The sequence below is a fragment of the Amblyomma maculatum genome, chromosome 1 (assembly GCF_055883805.1).
Source record: "Amblyomma maculatum isolate TAMU_Amacu chromosome 1, ASM5588380v1, whole genome shotgun sequence".
NCBI classification, from domain to species: domain Eukaryota; kingdom Metazoa; phylum Arthropoda; class Arachnida; order Ixodida; family Ixodidae; genus Amblyomma; species Amblyomma maculatum.
In genome coordinates this window covers 191,069,268-191,088,233 of record NC_139344.1, presented here as the reverse complement: position 1 = coordinate 191,088,233, position 18,966 = coordinate 191,069,268, and the positions used below count along the sequence as shown (strand labels likewise).

The 18,966-nt window shown below is 48.9% G+C and overlaps 1 protein-coding gene and 1 pseudogene across 1 annotated transcript in view; one reads left to right on the top strand and one right to left on the bottom strand.

The window, feature by feature from the left end:
- The window catches only part of LOC146205227 (beta-alanine transporter-like), a 166,702-nt gene that overhangs the window by 102,079 nt on the left and 45,657 nt on the right, over window positions 1-18,966 (top strand). The window lies entirely within an intron of this gene.
- On the bottom strand, window positions 4,332-5,422 carry LOC146205230 (CXXC motif containing zinc binding protein pseudogene; annotated as a pseudogene).

The window sequence follows — 18,966 nt, the reverse complement described above, 5'->3', positions numbered from 1 at the left end:
TCGAACAGTTGCTGCACATTACATTGGCCTTGTTTGAGATTCTTTCGATAGCGATAAATGCTCGACCCATGCATCAGCTTTGATTTTGTGTGTGTCTAAACTTGGAAGCCTTCTCTAACACATAGCTGCGCTTTTCCTGCATAGCACACCTGTTGCCTGTGTAGCCCATAGCATAGCCATTCTAATGGGCCTGATACAATTTTTTTCTTACATTTATTTTCCTGAAATGTACACTGCATAAAGAGTGCAATATTTGTTGGACTCACTGGTGCTTTACAACGTGGCATGCTCAATGCTAGTTTTGTGAACTCGCTAATGGCAGGCATGTGGCTGATTGGTTGCAGTGGCAGCAGTCCAAATAATGTATCAAAGAGCGAGAACAAGCACAAAAAAAATACTTCTGGTCCAAACTGGAAAATCCTGCTATGAAGTTGCACGAGCCGTGCTGAGCTTTCTGTACCATAGTGGTGGCCTATAGACAAGCGTCATGTTTGTAAACAAAGGTGGCGCTGCGATCGGCAACGACATGGGGTGTAGGCAAAAGCCTACACTGCGCAAAGCGACGCTGCCTTCGAAACCAGTTCGCGCGGTCGAATATATTGCAACGTAAGCTTCGCTTATACGTATAAATAGCTTGGTTTATGCCTGGAGAGTATTTCCGCACATTATCAGCCGATTACAGCTAGAATTACTTGGCGAAGAGCGCTGCATTGGCTTCCTTCTCCGTGGCCTCAACAGCGCGCGGCTGCGGTACGTAGGCGACGGCCGTGAGTGATTAAGTTAAATAAAAACGAGAAAGCGCAATGTATAAGAAAGACTAATAGTCAACCCTGTTCAACTCCCAGGCCTATTCCTAGCGCATGCAAGGAGGACGACAATATGAATGACTGGAAGTGTGTTTTTCATATGACGAATCTATTGACTGCCTTTCTGTAATTGCTTCAAGCACTCACTCTAAAGAACAATATTATCGGCAACTGTATATAGTAAACTAGAAATCACATTTCTAGCAAGTCATAGAATTTCGTATCTAAAAATAAGAACTCAATCTTTTAGATCTTTTTAACATGTTGGCAAAGTGCACTGCCAACTTGTTTTCGCCTGCCCGATAAAAAAGACGTTGACGTCTATCTCATTTACAGATGTAGCAAGGTCATTCACAGGTTAATATGTACATGAATGCCAGTACGAAAGCTCTCATTTTGTTCTCTTTGCTATAGGAGAGAAGCATGAGTGCAGATGAAACGTTCTCCACGATCGCTTGCAGCGAAATTTGCGTGATCTGTTGAGCTTTTTTTAATATACATGGAAATTGTTTATTCAAATGCGCATCATCTTATTCTGCTTATTTTGCACCCCTCATAGTCGATTCCTCTTTGGGACATTGAACTCCATGTACCATATATACTTAAATATCCTGTTCGATCAGAGCTAGATTGTACGTGGATATTTAATTCGTTCGTCATGATCTTATAATGACCTCCAAAAATAAAATTTAGAAATGAGAAATAATGCTGCGGGACTGCCCGGGTCATAACAATTATGTTTACTATAGAACCGGTGATGAAGAGACTGGTTGAAACTCGTGAAAGTACAAACAGAGAAAAGCTATATACTTTACAGGTCCGGGCCTGTTATAGCCAGCAATATCGTACTGGAGTGACCGCGCTCAAAGTAATTGCAATTACCTTCACAGCAGCGTTTGTGTCCTTTCTGTGTGAACATATGCACGGGCAGCACTGTAAGTGAATAGAACTCACAGTGCAGCTTCCCTGCGGGATCATACGCACACGGAATATATCGCGTCTGAACTTCTTACAACTTAATAACATATCAAAATGGGCACGAGCTGCAGGCGTTTGTTCTTGCGCTATTCGTCGTGTCGCCGAAAAGCAATCATGATAATTAAGGGTTGCAAACGAACTGATCTAGTTTCGGTGAAGAACTGCAACGCATATATATGTTAACCGCAAAGGCAATCCGTCACCGAAGAGTCTACTTGTCGCGCTCAATGCCGCTGCCCTTCGCTCTCATCTTTATTCTACCGCAAGAAACATGTTAAAGCAAGTGCCATTTTGCTTTTTGTGCCTCGTGGCGCAATAAACCGCACCACAGCTCGTAGAAATATTGGGAATTATGCCCGAAAACACAGCAAGCGCCGCGCATCCAATGCAGACGACCCGCGCTTTTGCCTACACCACGAAAGTCACTGCTGTCGCCAGCGCCACCGCATCTCCACTGACGTCACGGGCTGACGCTTGTCTATACATGGCCTCAACTCCTTTGCAGTGGAATAGAAGCTACAAGTTCACTTCAATGCATTCACGAGTTGGTCACACAAATCTAGGTGCCATTGTCTTGTTTACATAGCTCCCACTCCATTGTCAACAAATTACTAGAAGTATTGTGCCAAAGTGTCTGTGTTGTATCTGAAATATGTTGTACTTGGAACTTGCAAGTCATTAAAGTACAGAGTTTGATGCTTTGTTGCTCCCAACATTATCACTTCTAAAGGGGCACATGGTTCCTCTACAAAGTGAACCTGCCCCTCTAAGCACAGAGTGTTCATTTTTGCAGCAACAGCTATCGTCAGGAGAGGCCGGTGTGCCCACCACCTCCTGGATGCCTACTAAGTACTATGTGTGCCAGCCAGCTAATGATGAATATTAACCCCCATTGACAAGGCTGGGCAGTGTCCCTCGCAGAAGTCGGTAAGGCAACTTCGGAGAGCATTGTTTGCCGGCACAGGTAAAAGAAAAACTGCCTTAATTTGAGCTTTCTCTTCCACTGAAGCGATTTCTTTTAAATGCAAAATTGTGACATTATGATGGCAGAAGATTTTGCAGGAATTTATTTTACCAGTAGGCATCCAGGAGTGCACATGAAATGCCTCTCCTGGCCACAGCTGTTGCTGGCTAAGAACTGTCTGTACTTCAAGCAGGGACATCATCGTGTAAAGGGGCCTTGTGCCCCTTAACGGTGCTAGTACTGAGAGCAATAAACCATCAGACTTAGCCTCAGCCCCTTAAAAAATTTCACGCCTATACCTTGCTGACAATGAATTAGGAGTTATGCAAACAAGTAGTCACACAGCCAGCAATTTTTTTTGGGTGGACGTTATACGTCGCTGGTTGAAAAAAAAAAATCCTAAAGCAGGAGAAGGATATAGCAATCGGAAAATTTCGGTGGCGTGTTTCAACACCAAAACAACTCCACTGGCTATGACCCTGCAAACAAGGCAATGGATCCCAGACCTGTGTGACCAGCTTATGAATGCACTGAAGCAGTGCACTTGCAGCTTCCACCCATTGCAAAAAAGTTATGGTCAAGTACAAGCTACTACTGAGGTACAAGAAGCTAGGCAGGGTTTGTTTGGGGGAAATTCAAGCTTTGCCTTTAGAGTAAATGTTATAGTGCTTTTAACACTGCCTTTTCATTCTACAAGATTTTTAATATATATTTTTTGTTTAAGTTGGTTTTTAAGGAAAGGAAGGTACAGTATCTGTCTCACTCCTCTGCGGACACCTACACTTAATTGTACAAGTAATGGCATACAATAAGAGGTACATATGTCATTGGTTCGAATCCTTATTGCAAACTAGCCTTCAACTTGACCAGCAGATGGATGCAGAATGGGAAGCGAAATGGTATGGCACCACCCTGAACACTGCACAAAGAACGGCTGTGTCAGTGTTGATTTGAAAACACATGCACGTTTTGCAGACAACTGCTTTGCTGCACAATGGATTGATGCTACGACAAAACCTTTCAGTACAAACTTATCTTATGTCCAGTTTTTCCTGGCATTCCTTTTAATGTGCAACTTCTTCCCTGAACACATTTCTATGCCAGCTGCAGATAGGCAGACAGAGCATACTCTTCTGGCACTTCAAGGCATTGGTATGTCTCCCTTCCTCTTCCACTTTTTCTTTTTTCTTTCCTTCTCACAGATTGTGATGTAAATGCTGGCTGAGCCATTCAATGATGCAATGACCAAGCTGAAGCAAGATCCTTGATATATGCTACGGCCTACTTAAATATTTGATCAACACTTATAATTTCCCCTACAGAGTTTTTCCTCACTTCCTGTGAATATCTGGTCATTCCTTCACAGACTGCAAGCATGCAAAGAGGTGCTGTATGTGGGCATGTTTAAATATTTGGGCATGCTGCATTGTAATTAGTAACATTAAACTACTTATCAGGAATTTTTACACAAAGATCAAGCTGCAAATCAAGCATGGCCGCCCCATGTGCTATGTGAAGAACAATGAGTACAATGGCAATGAAGTATGTGCATGTCAGTGAGAAATGCAGTAGCAGTAAAAAAAAAGTAGAAAAAAATTTTTAATGGACACACAACACACTCTCACTTTTAAACCAGTACACCACTTCTGACAATCTCAAAGTCGGCAGAGAGTCAACAAAGCAGTAACATTTCTCAAAAGAAAGGAACAAACAAACAAAAGGACACAAAACGATGCAACGTTTCTTTCAGATGCGAACTCTGATGTCTCTCTTGGCTCACCGCCCGCGCTCCTTGCTCGGCATTAGGGGACTGGACAGGGATACCACGGCGAGCAGAGGCGAACTTGTCACTTGATCTTCGTGAAACAGAACTCCAGGTCGTAGATTCCAACAGCTTGTTCCCCTTTCTCATCATAATCAGCCCACTGATTGTCCTCGAACTCGACGTCTACAAACACAGTTCCGCTTCCCGTTGCTTCAGCGCTGAAGCCATCTCTGGCATCGAACGCAACTGGTTCAGCTCCACGGCACTCGAATACGGCAACGGTAGCAAAGCTGGATGCATTATCGGCGCTGTAGGTCTGTAACTTGTCATTCAGAATATCGATGCTGTTTTCCTTGCTGCACAGCCTGCACTTCAGGACCAAGTTGGCATTTGCACGTCTCCCCCTCATAGCAGTTTTGTTGGCCGCCTCGACCGTCTGCCAAGAAGTCGTTTCTTCTCCACAATTCATGCATTTTAACTTAAGGCGCCACACACAGTCACGACTCGGCGTGAAACCTGTAATGTTGTCCAGATTAGCACGTAGCTGTAAGTCAATCTTGACCATTTCTGGACGCTTAAGACTAATCTCGTGGCAAAGAACGTTCGAACAGTCAATTAAGACTAAGCCCGTCCAAAAAAATCCAACACCGCTGGCTTACACTGTTCCACATTGGCTGATTAGGCTGATCACTGATCACTTTTAACAGCGCGCGACAACCACCGCCAATTACAGGGTTACAGCAATTATGCCACGAATGCTTGAAGACATGTTGAACCAAATTACTAGACTCAACCTTATTTTAACTATGAAACTCGACTTTAAGACCTTACCACTTTTGAAGACTACAAGACTGTGGCGGCACCTGTAATCTTAAAAGTAATTAACACTTGTTTTAGCATGTAACGGAGCACTGTGGTGAGGCGAGTGCAGACGACGCTGATCTCGCTAATCTGGCTAACCTTTGTAAAATTAACAAAAAAAATGTGCAGTGTTGAAACGGCATAAATTTTGACCACAAACCCTTGGTGTTTCAAGGTATCTTGGGTCACAGAAAACGTGCTTTGAAAGTCTCAGTGCGTAACAGGTGTGCTCCGACACCGAGATGAAAAAAATGGCCATAAGTTTCGGTTTCGGAATCTAAAAGGGTGTTGGGCGCGATGTTTGACTGGTTGACAACGCCGTTGGCACGTTTTGCCTGCGGCCTGAACACAGTCGCTTCAAAAGTTTACGACAGGAATACGTTAGAAACGTCCTCCGAAAATCCGAAAAAAAAAAAAAAAAAAAAAAAGAAACCATGACATAGTCCGGTAATACCTGCAGGCTCAGCTAGGTGACCCGTGGAAAATAAGGGCTGCAAGGCGCCCACTCGATGGACTGTCGTGGCCGGTAAGCTTGACTGCATTGAAATTGGTGTACGTGTATTACAACCTCGCGGCAGAGCGTTGTGAGAGGTGTTTCTATCGGATGACGCAGATTTTGGAGACTGTGGGGTACGTTTCAGCGTTTCCTGGCGAGATTTCGCCGCACGGTATACCTCCTCAATAAATGGAACGTTTGCATATCTAAAGTCATTCGCCTTTTCTCTATTAGTTCCGCGATAAACATAGCTCACGAGGTTCTTGCGAGATGCACACTCGTGCGGCTACGTTAGAACACATCATGTACTGATGGAGTTTTCCCGGCCGCTTAACAATTCGAAGCTTGCAAACAAGTGCGCGCTTTGATGGGACAAACGGCGAGCGACTCATGATGTTCCTGACGTAATTGTGCTCGGATTGGGTCACAATTTGAGGTGTATGTTCCACCTCTCTCTCTCTCTCTTCTTTTTTTTTTTTTTTTTTTTTTTTTTTTGTGCTCGTAGATGTTCTTATTTCATATTGTTGAATTCGAAGCGCGCAATATCCTCATCCCATCACATTTTTGGTCAAGGAAAGCCGCTGATGATCTTATCGTCTGCCGCACGATAGTGAGACAAACGTGGTTTTATGGACGGCAACAGGATTTACATATGGTCGGCTGCCTCATGTACTTTATGCAAGCCACCCATGCAAAGAAAAGTCTAGGGCATCTCGCTCGTGCCCGATGGCCCAAGTTAAGGAGAACATATAGACGGTGTGCCCTAAAAAAAAAAAAAAAAAAAAAAAAAAAAAAAAAAAAAAAAAAAAAAAGAGAGAGAAAGAAAACGGCGAATAGTCTTCACCTTTTCTTTTCTTTATGCTGCTGTCGTAAGGAGATTTTTTGGTGCCGGCCTTAGGTACGAGATCCTTTTGGCGCGAGGAAATGTTGGCACGAGATCCTTTTACGATATCCGCCATCGAACGTCACTTCACTAGAAATGTAAGCTGGAAACTACAGAATAACTTGCTGTAATGTACGACTGCCAGTTTCTTCTTGGGTTTATCTTCAGCAATCTTTTTCGAAGGTCTCAGCCGGCGGGAACCTTACTACGGCGTAAGATTTGTGGGCGATTCCTCTGCCCGAGGGAGAAGCAAGACACACACACACAGCGGGTCGTAGAAGAAACATCAGTATCTCACTCAGGAGGTACAGGGGGGGGGGGTCAAAAGTTCCAAGGCCGCAGGTCTTGCTTCTGGTCAGCATATTCTGACGCGTGAAATCCTATTAAAGATATAAATGATCTCAGAGGTTAGAATAATGCTTCTTCTACCCTCCACATTATTGCATGTGGGGATCGCGAGTGCCGGGGTTGCGTACCGCTGCGGCGCGCGGCCCCTCGGTAGCGTTGGCCTGGCGGCTCCGTGGACGGCGGACGGCATCAAATGTGCCAGCAAAGACGAGGCGTCTTTTAACGAAACAACCTTTACTGTAACATCAGGAAGAAACGGGCAGTGAAGCTGACCCGGAGAGATTACAGACACTCTCACACAGCTGGTGTCTAGCGTCGTGCCAACGGCGCGTCAAAGTAGTCTCTATCTCAGCGGAGTCGGCCGCTGCTTTTTATAGTTTTCCCAGTTCACAGGGAAAGGGTAAACCCTCACAGGAAAGGGAGAGCCAAACATGTTGGTTCACGACGAATGACTCAATCGCAGATGGTCCGACCTCATCTCCTCCACCTCCTGCAGACGGGCGAGGGCGGCGCCCTCTCTCACGATCTCTAGGCTTGGCCGGCGTCTGCACACACACGCACGCACACACATTAGGCGCGTGGCAGGAACACGTCGAGTCTTGTCGGCGGGAGGAAGCGTTGCGCGGCCGATGAACGGCGTCGAAATGGCCGATCCGCTCGCGGTTCTGCCTGTTGCTATGCGGTGGCCGCGTCAGCTGTCCCACTTCTCGGTGGAGAAACGTAACAACATGTATTTTGAGATTTGGGCTCGTCGTAGCTGCCTGACATACTGCTCAGAAGCAGACCCTGTGGCTTGGGAACTTTTGACCCCCCCCCCCCCCCCCCCCCCCCTGTACGTCCAGGCAGATGCGGGGGCAGAGGTCGTCGTCGGGAGAACCGGCAGCGAGCGGGCAGCAAGAACCAGAAGAGAATGAAGAGACGCACGAGACGCCGGCGCGCCTCGCTTTATTGGGTGGGAGCGCGGAGACCGATCTCGGCAGTTGAGGGAAGGGGTTGCCGGGAAGCGGCGCGCGCTTCAACTGTGGCTGGCGTGCCGCTCCCTTTAAAGGTCAGTGGAGTGGGGCCCCACATCTCCCTCCGACCCGGAGTCCGGCAACAGCCGGGCCAAGTCCATGTCCGAGCCCGGGTCGGCGATCAATATGCAGGCCTGTCGCCTGGCTCTGACGGGATGCCATCATCTCAGCTAGTCCGTATGGCGGAAGGGAAGCAGCAGGCGTGGCGGGACTATTCCGGCTGGTCCCTCTCCGGCAGCGGCCACTTCCTCGGGGTCACAGCGCGGCGGGGCTCGGCCGCTGATACGCCCGGCAGCCGCCCGGAGCTGCTTCCCCACATCGCCGTCGACCCCTTTCCATGTGGCGCCGTGTCGGATGCACCGGGACCTCTTTGCAGCAGACGTTTCCGCCCCGGGCACACCTGGCTCCCTGAGGCCCGTACTCCAGGCCTGGGCAGCGGGCTCCGAATCCAGCCTCTTTGAAGATGGTCAGCATGGCCGCGCTGGTCATGATGATGGGCCACAAACCACGACAAACTAGGGAGGGGGCCCCTCCTTGAACCATGCACCGGGTGCGGTTTCCCGCCCCAGCGATCGACGGTGTACCTCTGACTGCTGCGAAATCTTATCAGAATGCATTCTGAAAGAAGCAATGACGTTAGACAAAGTAGTGCATTCCTTTGGTCTAAGGCTATAGTGTCGGTTGCGAACCGGATTGCTACCTGTACGCCTTACTTTGGGGGAGATGGCTGCATCGCCTTGAGCTTCCACTGCTTCGCAGTTATCGTCCTTGCGAAGGCGGTAAGCCTTCAAGTCTGCGACGTGCACCGGACCGGCAGTTTCACCACTCGTCAACAACCGCAGCTGGTAAGTGAGCGGCGTAGTCCGTGCCGTAACATCGAACGGTCCAGCCCACTTTTGCGCTAGCGACGCGGCGAAACCACGCGCTGCGTTGTATGGTTGTATCCACATGACGGACCACGGACTGGGCCGCGGACCGGTCACGTGGTGTCGATCGCGCATGGTCTGGCTAGGTCCGGCCCGCGACAGCATCCACACGGCGGGCCAAAATAGCAGCCGACAAGCCGGACCACGAGGCCGGCCAAAGGTATACGCTATTTACCTCGCCGTTTCGCGATGCGCTCGTTGGACACTGCCTCAGTTTTTTTTTTTTTACGTTATTTCACAATGCCGAATTTGGCGTGCATTTTGGCAATATTGAGGTACGGCCTTCATCTATAGGGGCTTCATATAAACATGCATGGACGCATCTGTGCAGCCCCAAGAACGTACCTGAGTTGACAGCATTCCACTTAATCCGTTTAATTCCAGACGCAAAGATGAAAATGATCAATAAGGACCACTATACGCGGACGTCTTAACTGAGGACCGAACTTAGCCACAGTTAACGTGAATAGCAGCTCACCACTGCTGCAAACCGTTGCATAACGAAGCTGCGGTTACAAATATCCTAATTATTTATAACACTGTGCGTGGAGCTGCTTCCGACTCGGGCGTCAATAGCGCGCTCAAGCATCGTCCTACCGCCGCGTCGAGACGTGCTACGGCAGCGGCGGATATCTGGCCAGCGTGCGTAGTGAAATAGTCTTTCTTAGAATAACAAGCCTGACATAAAGGCGTATCCGAACTGACCACTTCGTGAGAATTACTGTGATAACAAGCAAGTTTCTGCATAACAGCTGCCGCGCATGTGCAGCGCTGGCTCACCCGGCCTTCTTGTACGCTATCTCCGCTGCTAAGGCCTGGCTCATATATGGCCATATCCTTTTTTTTATTTTTTACACTGGGCAGGCCATTTACAGCAGTGCTGATCAAATCGAAAGCACTGTTCGCGGTGGCTTCGATGCGAAACAATCTAGGCCTAGTGACGACTAGGGCCAGTGCGCCGTCGTCCACCGCGCTAGCGGCGGCACTACTCCGGCAAACTCGCGGCATTTATCGTCGCACGTGTTCATTTGGGAACTTCTCTTTCATGATGTATCATGGGGCCCGATGTTTTTTGACACTTCTCACTAAACACGCCGCTGTAAAACACTTGTCCGGGACGTGACGAGGCAGCAGTACGTAGTGCTGCACGTACCGTGGTACGCGGTACTCGAAGGCTGCATAAAAACACCGTCGTAGGCCACTCACTGCCTATGTTACTTGGTGCTCTTCAAAACATGCTCGAAGTGCACTTTGTTGATGTGGGCGAGCTCACGCGCTTTAAGCGGGCGCAAACGCGCCTCCTCCGTTCACAGACGCCGCCAGGTCCGTGGTCCGCGGTCCGAGAAAAATGCCCAGCCATTTTCGCCCGCTCCGGTCCGCGGACCTGGCGCGGACCTCATAAACCGGAAGTGGAACGTCACGTGACGCTTGGTCCGCGGACCAAAACAGGTCCATGGTCCGTCGTGTGGATACACCACCCGCGGGTTCGTTCTTTTCAGTACCAAGTCGCCCGTGTTGAAAACGACGTGACGACGACTTTTGTTGTACTGATCCGTCTGCTGCATGCGAGCGACATTGAGGTTTTCACGAGCCGCACGCTGCGCTGCCTCAAGGCGCTCGCGGAGCTTTGCCGCGTACTGCTTAAAGGCCCACTGTCCACCCTCCGGTTCATTTTTTTTCCGCGGTGGCTGTGCGGCTTCGTCCTCACGACGCAAGGCCGCAAGAAGTTTTTGAAAAGAGTAATTAATAACGGAGTTACAGCCACCGTAATCAACCGATTTTGCGCTTCCCTCTCCTTCCCCTCTCAGAGGTTTTTCGCTCTCCTGCTCGGTCGTCTAGCCTCCGTAAGCCAAATTCCCCTTCCTCCTCCGCGTTTGGCGGGAGGTGGGGTTTCCTGTGGAGTACGTCACTCGCGTACGTCATGACCCCGCCTTTGAGACTTTCCTTTTTCTTCGCTTTTGCTGTCTCGTTGACGTTGCGTCGAGTCGCCGAACCTCTCTCCTAAAAGAGAGAGAAAACGAAAGGTCATGTCGGAGTGAAAGTTTCAGGTTGCGCGAAAGAAGGGAAGGCTGTAGAAACGGCGCAGCACACAGAACGGACTCGGAGCCGGGTGGTAGTACTCTCTGCGTGCGCGAAAACGAAACGGGCGAGGGAAAAGCGTGCAGCAGCGAGCGGTGTACACAATTAGTGGTGTACGCCCATCCTAGCTTCTCCCGTCAGTCAGCGAAACGGACCAATGGACGTCGTTCTCGGCAAGTACGTCGTAACTGTGGCTCGAAGGGCGAGCGCAGAAGACTGGAAAGCTGGCTTCCCGAAGGAGAGCATGAGAGAGCTTTTATTTTTATTTTCGTTGCTTTGCGGCGCGCGTGTCACTCTAGCATTTTGCACAGACTATCTCCGGTACCTGATCGAAACACTGGGCTCCTTTGCTTAAAAGGTCCTTCCCTGGACAGTGGCCCTTTAAGCGGAAGGGGTGCGGGCCCCGCCGCATCAAGTAGGGCATTCTCTAGCGGAAAAGCGATCGTGTCATACCCACCGACCTGTTCACGGTTGTTCTAGCGGCGAACGCCAGTTAGGACAGCCGTGCGTCCCCATCTCTGTGCTGCTCGCTCATCGCGACCAGCATACTCTTAACATTCCAATTCACTCTCTCGGTTATGTTGCTCTCAGCGTGGTAGGGACTCGTTTTCCTGTGGAGGATTTGAAGCGCCCCGACAGGAATTCACAAAGACTTTGCTTGTGAAATACGAAGCATTGTCTGTAATCAGGTCGGAAGGGAAACCGAAACGAGTGAATGTCTCCAACAGTTTCTCCCAAATCAGTTCTGACACAAGCTTCCTAAGGGGGAATACCTCAACCCACTTGGAATAGTGGTCCGTTATTACCAGGATATATTGGTTTCCGCGCGCGAAGCAAGGGAGGGGTCCCATGATATCGCACACGACCATTCGCCACGGATAGTTGCTAACTACCGGCTCCATCATGCCAGCGGGCTTCCCCGCCCGAGGCTCAACGCCACAACTGTTACCACCGCGGAAGAGGTTGCCATCGCGTTAGCTCTGACCGACCCCTCCACTAAAGTAGTCGTTAGCGATTCCCAACAGGCAATTCGTAACTTCGATGCAGGTCGTATATCCCGACAGGCACACACTATCCTTCGATCTCTCCCCTTACCGTCTACACCTCGTCTTCTCATATATGGACCCCAGCTCATGAGGCGCTCAGCGGGAACGCACAGGCGCATGCTCTAGCCCGAGAACTCAGCTACCGGGCGGAGCACCCTTCTCAGCCTGCCGCTTCCTCTGACACTCCCCAAGGTACTCATTCACGCCTTGTTACATACACGGACATCCTCCAGGATTATCGGCTCGAACGGTGTCTATACCCCCCTGCACACCGGGAACTATCCCAGCGCGAGGCCGTCCATTGGTGCAAAATACAAACAGGAACCTTTCCCAACCCATGGCTATATAGCAAAATTTTCCCAAATCTTAGTGCACCTAGCTGCAAACACTGCTCACAACCGGCCACATTCATTCACATGGTGTGGACATGTATACGACACAACGCAGACAATACCGCTACAGAGGATGCGTGGGAGTCCCTCCTGCGTACCACCGAGCTCGCCCAACAGCGCCAGCTCATTTTGCGCGCATTGGAGGCCGCAGAGTCCCTGCTGACCTTCTCTAAGCAGTGCAACCAGTCTTTCGGCTGGTTCCCCTTCTTTGGGAGTAAATAAAGAGCTTATCATCATCATTGCCGAAAGTTTTCGCCTCAGAGAAGGGTATCATTTAGAAATTCCCACACGATTTCCATTGTCGGCCTTGCGTCTTCTCTCCTTCTGTGCGAGTGCAAGAGAAGTTGCGCGAATTTGTGAATATTTACAACTGCACCACCGCTACGGACAAATTCTCTTGCTAATTGTATTAAGTTTAAAAACCTCAAAAAACTTTGCTCAGTATTTTTTTTACTTTTATTTAATTGTATGATATCGAATCCTAGGTTTTTTTTTTTTCTTTAGTCGATAATAGATTTATTACACTAATCCAGTATATGCAGTACATTTGGCTGTCCACGATGAATACTGGCCAATCCTCTCTCGTGTGTACTTTTCATTTACTAAGGAATAAGAAGAGAGAGTGGTGATCGGCTGCGACCGATAGCAATTGTGTGGGTATGTGCCATCACATTAGAGGAGAACAACAACAACAACAATTATCACGGTAGAAGAAGTATAGTGCTGTCGTGCCAGTTGCCCTGCACGTAACAATGAGATTGGGCTCCTTGAAATAATCGAATAATATTAAAGGATCGCAACTCGGGTTGCTGCTGTGACTGCGCATCAGTCAGCTTCCTTAGAATCCACTATTTCTTCTGCTATGACCACTGCCATTGAAAAGTCTATACCGGTTGTGATGCAGCGCTTCTTTGTTTCTTTTGTGGAGGCCTTTTCTCAGATGCTTGTGACAAGGATGGAGACGTTTTTCTAAACTCTGATAACTGGTGCCTCTGTAATCTCTGCTATGCCCGTGGTCTCCAAAAAGAATGTGCCTCCCAACGAAGAAACCTATCTAAAACCCATGTACTCAATACTAAGGCGTCTGGCTCCCTAAATTCCGGTGCTTCTAGTTCAAGGATCGCTGGAGCATGCAGCAAGCGCAGAAGCTCCCCAGTTCAAAATCTTCCGAATCAGCCCTCTAGATCTCGACCCAAGACAAATCCTGAGAGTGAGCCCCAGCAGACACAGGATGTGCTGATGTCTGCTGTAGAATGTATCCTTGATTCAACGTAGGTTTTTTTAAAGTTTTGCAGTGGAACTGCAGCTCATTTAATTCTGGTTTTGATGATATCCTTTGCTTAGTACTGAAAATTCACCCTGATATTATTTTGCTTCAAGAGTCCTGGCTTTTATCTCGTAAAAGATTCTCTCTTAACAACTTTCGGGCGTTTAGATTAGATCGCCCAGGCAGGGGCGGTGGGTTAGTGGTTGTAGTTTCGTCAAAATTGTGTCATAAGGTTTCAATTTCATATGAATTCGTTTGTCAAGATTGCGAAATATTTGGTTTGGAGTTTACGCTGCTCGGTAGTACCCCTTTCACTTTGGCCAATGCGTACTTCCCAAATGGCGTTCGTTGTACTTCGCAGCTGGATGCTTTGCTAACTCGTTGTTCTCAAAATCTGATATCAGCTGGTGAATTCAATTCGCATCATATTACTTGGGGTCTAAAAACTGATTTTTGTGGTCGTAAGTTGTGGGACTGGATTCAGGACAATGGCCTCCAGTGCCACAATTCTGGGGATATCACCTTCATGAGGGGACAGTGCTCCTTAGCTCTGGATCTTACTTTTTCAACTTCGGATCTTCTTATATCATCGTGGGCGCCCATAAATAGCGGAACCAGCAGTGATCCTCTTCCTATTACCTACAATTCTTTCAAAATCTGTCTACGGAGCTTATCAGAGGCGCTTTGTAAATTATGTTAAACACGAAAACGTCTCCACTATTTCTCCTTCTGGCGCTCATTCACGGGTGGCGTCATGGTTGCACGATGCGATCGAACCGGCTGAATTTTCTGTTGCCACATCTGGTCAGCCCTCAAATTCATCTTGGTGGAATACTGACTGCACTCGTGCTTATCGGTGCCAAAAAGCTGCATGGAAGAGTCTGCGTCATAATCAGTCCCCCTCTAATTGGATACAAGTTTCATGCTGCCCTTTTTAAACGTGTGTCATCTGCCAAGCAAAAACATAAGACTGATTTACATTCTTTTTAATCTGATAATAAGCACCGGAGTGCACTATTTCGTTTCCTGCGCCGTGCTAAATCTCCGCAGCAAGTAGTCGGGTCTTCATCTGTGGTGATGAGCCCAAGAGAGGCGGCTGATTTATTGGATAGTGTTGGTCGAGGTCTAGAAATTCACGTTTCGTCGCCATGCCAAAGGCCGCTCGCATTCCCGGTCGCTGCGACAGATTTTTCCGAGGTGACTATGTCGGAATTGGCAACTGTAATTTCAAAGACAATAGCTTCAGCTCCAGGCCCTGATGGTATTACTGTTGGCATGTTAAAGGTTCTATTCCAGATTTCTTCACAGGAATTATTAAATATTGTTAACTGTTCGCTAAAGTACTCCTGGATACCTAGCTCCAGGAAGCTTGCCAAACTGGCTCTGCTAGTAAAGAATAAAAGCCTTGGCTATGTCCTTGACAATATCAGACCGATTTTTTTAACTTCTATACTGGTGAAAAAAAAAAAAATGGAGTGCATAATCCATGTACGTTTGTCTTAAAAAAAAAAGACATAAAATTCTTTCTCTCAGACAGATTGGCTTCCGTCCAAAATGCTCAATATGGTCTGCTCATATTGACCTGGAGAGCAGAATTCGTTTGGCTAGTTGGTCTCGTGAAATATCTGCTCTAGTAACTTTGGATAATTCAAAAGCCAGTGTGGATCATAGACTACTAAATTGTCATTTGATAAATTGTCAAGTTCCGAATTAGTCACCTGGATTCAAGAATTTCTATCAGGAAGATTTTTTTTTTACTGTTATCAGGGTGGTCTTTCATCTCGCACATTTTCTCAATCGAAAGGCGTTCCTCAAGGTTCGGTCCTGTCCCCTCTTTTATTCAATATTTTCCTTTCTTCAGTACCTTTGAGAGACGATGTTCACTTGTACGTCTACGCTGACGATATTGCCTTCTTTTCTTCATCCACAGATATACATACCTTATTCATACCTTACAGAATTACCTAAATGCTCTTGAATCCTGGCTAGATAATCTTTCCTTTACTCTAAAAGTCAATAAATGCTTCATGCTAGTCTTTCCGGTCAATCAACATGTTTCTATTTCTCTTTGATTCCATCTAGAGTCTTTAGTTCAGTTGACTACTCTTAAGTACTTGGGCGTTTTCTATGATTCTTCGATGAGCTGGAGATCTCATATTGAACATATTAAGCGAAAAGGGGAGCGTGCCTTGGGTCGACTGCGTCGCATCAGCATAGGAGATATGGAATGAGAAGATCTGTCCTTGTTATGATCTATAAACTTTATGTGCGCCCTATTCTGGAATTCGTCTGCGTCTTGTTTACAGGCTGCACGGCTTACAAACTTCGACCACTTCTCTTGATTGAACGGCAAGCATTGCGGCTTTGCCTGGGACTTCCTATAGTTTGTGGGGATTCACAATCCCCTTCCTCCATTGTAACGCCCGCGCGTAATTAACACGCGTGATTACGCGCGCTGGCAGAGAGGTTGGCGGAGGAGAGGGCATGCTGGCCACCCCCCGCCGCCTCCCGGGCCCCTGCGGCGACGCTGCCGCGGGCTTCCCTCTTTCCTGCCGGCGTAACCGGGAGACCTCCTCTCCCGTTCCGTGTCGAGGAGCGCGACTGTAGCAACTCGCTCGGTTCTTCGGCGAATGGGCGCGCACGCGCGCGGTTCATGATTTCCGCCGAGGAGACCACCGCCGTCACCGAGAATCGCACACTGACCGTAGGCACCGCAACGGGATGTGAGCGAGAAGCTGTGTCAGGTGAGCAGACACTTCCTCTCACCTACTTGACGCGCTTCCCTATTAGGTGGTTGTTATTTCACCCCCGTACGCGGCTTTCGCTCGCTACACGGTGGTTGTTCTTAATTGCTGTTCCTTTGCCGTGTACTCGAGCAGTGCAATAAACTCTTGTTCGAGTACGCAACTCGGTGTTTGTCCCCTCTGGCCCGAACCCGCCGCAGTGGCGATTTCTCGCACCGCGGGTTGGGGGTCACAGCTCTGTCTGCTAGGGCTGGCACGTCGGGGCTAGAAGGCGACCGTAGCGTCTAATCCCCTCGTGGCGCATTCTCCTCTTACGAGAATTGAACACCCCCATATTATGGCGCCCAACGTGGGGCCAGAGGTGTGACAAATCGAGTGTCTGTGTGTGTACGACGCCGACACATAGACTAGCCATGGCAGTGAGCAGGACTGACTTTTCAGTATCTTCTAATACTGCAGTGGTGATTGCACAACGGCAAGCAAGCAAAACCACCTTAACTGTTCTTATTGCGAGAGGTCAGGAGCTGACGCTAGCCACTGTGATCTTGTAATTTTCTGCGAGAGCAGGATGTCATACACGACTCCACCGCTCTGTAGCAGGGTGACGCGGGGACGCTGGTGTGATGGGCATTCTCTCGTAGTGTTTTGACTTACCATGCTCTACGGGAGAACTGGAAACGTTGTAGCGTATGTACTTTTGCACGCGCACGTTGAAGGCATGAGAAGTGTTATTACTATCCTTTCTGCCGCGCCCGTTAGCCAGTTCGTCGCGATGGCTCGCAGCCTCAGAGAAGGGCCGGCCTACCCGGCTTCTCTGAGTTTAAGTGCTGACCGTTTTAATTCCATCAGAGCAGTGGGGAGCCTAGTCAGCCTTAAGGGAGCTTTAGGAACGCGGTAGGATCCTGTTTTTTCTTTTATTTTGTCGACCAGTGTTCGACGGGCTCCGGGAGCCGAGCGGCGCGTCCGCGGCGCACATAAGGGCACGCTGGTATTGCTGCCTGTGCGGGCGCTACACACCTTGTATTGCTGTGAGCGCGTTGGATCCCTGCCGTCAGTACTACAGCACCTAGCGCAATCCTTTCCCCACACGAAGGATAAACTGAGTCCTTCGAGGTTGGTCACGCTGAGACGAGCTATATCGCACATGTGCATCGCTGAGCATGCGAACGGCCCCAAGACTTTTCTTCAGGTTGTGTCATTTCGCTGCCTAGTGATGTGCATGGTGACGTTGTCGAATGGGTAGAACTTGTTCTATAGGTTCGCAACAACGCCACGGTTGCTGCGTTGGGCACACGCCGACGCGCGACAGAGCTGCAAGCAAAGATGGCGGCGCTAGACTTTACACAAAGCGCACCGCAATCCGAGCCCCGCTGCGTGGCCCGAGGAGGACGCACTCCCCCACCAGTAGGCAGCTGCAGCGAGAGGCAAGGCTTGGGATTTCGAGCATCGCGCCTCGTTACGACTTGCGCCCACAGCAGACGTACTCTGACCAATGCGCAGGGAGTAATTTCTTGTGCTGAATATAGATGGGACGCTCTGTTAATATTCAGCGCATTTTGCTTCCAGAGCAAGCACGCGCTTTCTCTTGGAAAAGATCGAGCGGGGGTAGATTTGAAAAAGAAAAAAAAAATGTAACTAGGGAAAAGACAGCATTGCAGCCAGCAAGGAGGGGAGCCGGCGGAGGCCACGACGACCGTTGCAGCATCGAGGAGCAGGCCGTCCAAGGAGTGGCGTTCCCGCAGCCAGAGCCTGCTGTCACCGTCAACCGGGCCAAGACAAACGGTTTCCGGTCGGCTACGGAGCGAGCCAGCCGGAGTTCGTGGAACAGGCCCCTGCGTCCAGCACGACGAAAGCTGCAGCAAAGAGCCCGCCTCGGCGCCGTTCGGTGCTCGCGGCCGTGGCTTCACCAGCGGGAGCAGCTTGGCGCCCCGCTGCCCTCGCCATCGGCGGCGTCAACGAATTACCTTACAGAATTACCTAAATGCTCTTGAATCCTGGCTAGATAATCTTTCCTTTACTCTAAAAGTCAATAAATGCTTCATGCTAGTCTTTCCGGTCAATCAACATGTTTCTATTTCTCTTTGATTCCATCTAGAGTCTTTAGTTCAGTTGACTACTCTTAAGTACTTGGGCGTTTTCTATGATTCTTCGATGAGCTGGAGATCTCATATTGAACATATTAAGCGAAAAGGGGAGCGTGCCTTGGGTCGACTGCGTCGCATCAGCATAGGAGATATGGAATGAGAAGATCTGTCCTTGTTATGATCTATAAACTTTATGTGCGCCCTATTCTGGAATTCGTCTGCGTATTGTTTACAGGCTGCACGGCTTACAAACTTCGACCACTTCTCTTGATTGAACGGCAAGCATTGCGGCTTTGCCTGGGACTTCCTATAGT